The sequence below is a fragment of the Vigna unguiculata genome, chromosome 10, assembly GCF_004118075.2.
Source record: "Vigna unguiculata cultivar IT97K-499-35 chromosome 10, ASM411807v1, whole genome shotgun sequence".
In the NCBI taxonomy this organism is placed as follows: Eukaryota; Viridiplantae; Streptophyta; class Magnoliopsida; order Fabales; family Fabaceae; genus Vigna; species Vigna unguiculata.
This window is the reverse complement of record NC_040288.1, coordinates 2,990,442-2,995,373: the sequence shown is the minus strand read 5'-3', so window position 1 is coordinate 2,995,373 and position 4,932 is coordinate 2,990,442. Positions and strand designations below refer to the sequence as shown.

The following is a 4,932-nucleotide window of genomic DNA, read 5'->3' as shown; positions in this document are numbered from 1 at the left end:
AAATGCATTGCGCAAATAATGGCAATTTGAACCGCTATATTTTGTGCGCAAATAATGACAGTGAAAACCGTCTTAATTTGTTTATTTTTAAAGAATTATCACATGAAATACAACATCTAGAAATGCCATTATTTGTACTGTACAGATACGCTATACGATGTTTCAACTACCATAATTTGAATGTGATTTTTTTTATATTATTTTTATGTAACCTGCTTTCCATTATTATTGAACCTATTTTCCATAAAATTAAAAAAAATCATAAACAACATCTTAATCATTAATACTTTCATTCATAATTCATAATTCATATTTCATATTAAAAAAGTTGATATCATGAAACACCATCCAAAAGTTTTCACATTGAAAACAAAAGCCAAAAAAAATCTAAAACATTATTATAACACATTTTGCTAAATTTCTAGAGTTATGTTCCTATAGCTATGTTCCTAACTTGTCTTTTCTGTCCTGTTTGATCTTCTTATACAAATAGGTGATGAAGCACCACTTCCAACATCAAGTACCTGGAATAAAAAAAAACTTATTACTTTTTCAAATTCAGATATGTATTATAATAAACTTATGTAATTTGTTAAATAAACTATTAAATTTTACCTCACTAACCGAACAAGGATCATGATATCCACTCAAACAATAAAATGAAATAATTAACTAAAATAATTAGTAAACCAAAGTATTCATTCAAAGCAAATATAAAATAAAAGAGAATATATATATATATATATATATATATTAATATTATGCACATTTATAAAATAAATGTCAAAATGTATTTTATAAGTTTTAAGCATTTTATCTTCTTAAACTTCAATTGAAGAAAGATTGTTCTTCTTCCCATTAGCAATGTTTTTTAGGATTATAATTAGTTTTCAGATTTTAGGATAAAAACTAAACCCAATTCGTCTAAAGGTGTTACAGCCCCACAATGTTTTCTTGATCATTATTAGTTTTTTTAGATAAGAAAATAAATTAAACTTCTCGCATAAACAAAAATGAACCGATGCACTATATTTTTAGAAAACCACATTTCACTTCTTTAAAAGCTAAAAACTATTTTAATTTAACAGACTTTCTTTCATGAACTAAGCACAAATACTAGGAGAATGAAGAAGGCATTTTAAACCAAAATTAAGAGGGGTAGGGGGAGAAGCCCACCAGATTCTTTGATGACACTTGGCTAAAAAAATAGAACAATTGTATAGACAACTACTACATTTAACATATGAGCCTTAAATCCTTTAAAATATAACTTTTAATAAGAGTATAAATCAAATTATAATAGTAAAAAGAATGGTGTGTGCACAGAAAGAATATATTCACTTTCCCACCATCCAAGTTATCACATAGTTCTATTAATCTTTCTAATAAAGTATCATCAACCACTCTCAAGCAGTTTAGGTGATTGGAAATTCGTATTGCATGCTAAATGATGCAGTCATATGTTAAGCAACTAAAAGCCATGTACCAAAATAGTCTACAAGCAATGTTTAAAATTATGAACAAAGAAACAACTTAAAAAAAAATAATCAGCTTCCAGAAAGATGTCAAATGGGATACAAGCAAATACAAGCATGTCACACATATGCCATAGTTACGTAATAGAAACTAAGAAAGACTAAGAAATACTCTGGATCATTATCACTCATACGTTCTTTATAACAACTCATTTTCACTTCGAGCATGTTGAATTATTTAACAACTCATTTTCACTTCGAGCATGATATAAGATAAAGAATCAATGGCATGCTGTGTTGTAGGTAATAAGATCAGAAACCATCTAGCTGCATCTACTAAAAGAGTTTCATACCAGAAGCAAACTTCCTACCTTTAGAGTAAACATATTTTTCGCTTTGGAAAGTAAATCATCAAATTGATTTATTGGTGGAATCAGGAAGACATTAAATTGAAAATAACATAAAGCATTTCTACTTACAAGATATATTAAAGGTTGATCAGTGCCATGGATAGAACAATCAAAGTAGTGAAGCCATCAGAAAGGTGAGGACAAGAACAAAATTATGTTAGATATTTCATTTTGTCTTTTGCTTTTGACCCCTTATAATTTATGCCAAATATTTCAAAAGCCCCGAGTTAGTTTCATTCAAAAGAAAATTTAAACATGTAAAGTCTTGAAATTGAGAAAAACCAAGATCAGATAGTCATTCTTTCCTGCACGAAAAAAATAAATACCATAACAGCTAGCTTAGAGCAGAAAAATACAAATGCACTAACTAATAAGAAAATTTGGGGCAAGGAGAAAGTGAAGTTATGTATACCTAATTTTGGGGAACTTTTTCATCTTCGTTCAAGCTACATTCTCATTACTTTACCATCACTATTGTCGTCTTAGCTAGCACCTGAAAAACAGAGTCAACATGCAGTGGGTTTAGACAGATCCATATCACCTCTCCACATCTCCATCTTCATCCAAAACCAACAAGCTTATACACACAAGAATAGAATCACAATATTTATTACCTCAATCATTCACGTATCAATAGAAAATAAGACAAATGCTAACAAAGAAATAAACATCAGAACAACATGCATAGAAAAATCACCCCCAATCAGCAATCAATTTTTAGAAATTAGAAGAGAAAAATAGTTCTTTGTACTAAGCCTTCGTGTTGTCCAATAAAAGATGGAATGGACGACACTGGCAGCGGTGGCAAATGACGACACTGGCAGCGGTGTTCGCCAGAGAAATCAAACTAGTGGTAGGTAAGTGGCTCAACCACTCTATTTGTAGAACGAGAAAAAGAAAAGGGTTTTCTTCTCCAATTACGCCTTTAAAGGCAGCGACTCTCTTCTCCAATCGCAGACTTGCAGACTCCAATCGCAGAGAGTAGGTTGAGAGAGAGGAAGAGCGCCAACACCAATCACAGACTCACATATTCTAATCGCACCTTCGAAAGACAACGATTCTCTTCTCCAATCGTAGATTTTGCAACGAAGCTCTCTTTGAAGATACCGCCAACGCAGGACTGAGTGGAAATGTTGAAAACCTAATTCAAAACATCAAAATGCACCCTAAATCAGAGGATGAAAATCAATTTTTTTTAGAATTAACTGGGAATGGGGAAGGGAAATGGAAAGGGATTGGCAAAAAGAAGCTGTGATATTAGAAAACCAAATGTGGGAGGGGAGAACCTGGGAAGTCGAAATGCGGAAAGGCAAACGTTGGCTATTAAAACGTGGGAAGGATAAAAAACTTACAGGGAATTCGAAATTAGGGAAGCTAAAGTGCGGGAAACTGAAATTTGTTAAAAAAAATTGTCGGTCGAACCGTCGTATTTTACAACTAAAATGTGGCAGTATTCCAACATCAATAAAGTGACAGTTAAAACCGTTATATTTTAGTAAAATATGATAATTTTAAAGATGTCATATTATGTTATAAAAAGTTGTGGTTTTAAATAATCGTCATATAGTCACAATTTACATAATATTTTGTAGTGTTATAAAAAGTATGAGATGTAAATTCATTAGTATTATCAAGACGAATTTTCTTAATCGGATAATCTGGAAAGTGCGCTCTTAAATGTGCTAATAACTTTGCAAATGTTTTATTGCAAGTTGATAATAAATAAATATGTGAAAATCTAGTTGATGCATCAATTAAAATCATGAAATATCTAAATGATCAACATCATGGATGTATTGGACCACAAATATCACATTGTACTCGTTCTAAAAATATGATTGACTCATTTCTAATTTTTTTGGTATAGTCTTATTGTCAACTATCTTTCATCAACGTGTAATACATGAGAAATAATTGGACTAAAAAGTTTTTGAATCTTAAGTGAGTGTCCACATGAATTTTTCAACTATTTTCCACATCATAATAGATCCAGAATGATCCAACGAATCATGCCAAACAATAAATTCATTTTTATTCATAAGTTTCTGCCTTACAATGACATGTGTTTTAATTGCACTAATATATGTATTGTACAAGCCATAAGAAAAGACTAATAATTTCCCTCATTTTTTTTCCACTCCATTCTCTAATACACATTTTTTTTATTCAACTCAATTCTAATGTATAAAGATATTTCATATATCCTTAGTTTGTCTCGAAATGATATTCATTTAGACAATATTCTTGAAATTTAATAAGTTTCTATTAAACTTCTTCGTAGAAGTACAATAGCTCTTCTAGAGCCTTCAAATATATTTGTAGTACCAAAGATAATGCTAATATTGACTTCTTACATAACTAACCAAGAGAAAAAAATATTATTACTCTTGTGAATTATATGAGTTGTTGCATTATCAACAAAACACATATCTTTATTATTGGTGCTAGTGCCAACATTCATTCTTGATATAAACATAGATATCAATATTAGATATAGTAGGTAAGAGGAGAAGAAGAAAAAAAATATATTTAGAAGATTTAAAATATTTATTGATCAAGAAAAACTTATATATAAGCAACATGAGATATGAATAAAAATATAATGCATTGTTTAAAATAATAATAATAATAATAATAATAATAATAATAATAATAATAATAATAATAATAAAAGAGATGAAAATTGATAAAGTCAAACAATTCTTATCACAAAAATGAGATTATAAGATAAAATTGTAGATGAAGAAAGGATTAGAGAAAATCTGGACTGAGACATGCAGAACAATGTTCGTAGAGAGAAAACACTCCCAGTAGCGCTCACACTAGTGCAGGGAAGGGAAACGACAACGGTTATTTTGCACTTTTGGCTTCGGGTTCGCACAAGAGGCATATACTGCCGCGGTAAAAAGACTCTCGTTTATGCCTCGGTTATTAACCCGAGGCAGAAAAAGTAGTTACTGCCTCGATTTCCTCTGACCGAGGGCTAATTGTGTATCAGAAATAAAAAAAAATATTGTTGACGGTGTTGGAACAACCTCCTCGATGGT

The 4,932-nt window shown here is 30.5% G+C and overlaps 1 long non-coding RNA gene across 1 annotated transcript; it reads right to left on the bottom strand.

The window, feature by feature from the left end:
* Nucleotides 1-333: 333 nt before the first annotated feature.
* Nucleotides 334-3,254, bottom strand: LOC114166016. The gene is made up of 3 exons (XR_003599830.1): nt 3,172-3,254; nt 2,298-3,026; nt 334-524 (listed from the first exon to the last, which is right to left on the bottom strand). It is a non-coding gene; the product is annotated as an uncharacterized LOC114166016 (long non-coding RNA).
* Nucleotides 3,255-4,932: the final 1,678 nt, after the last annotated feature.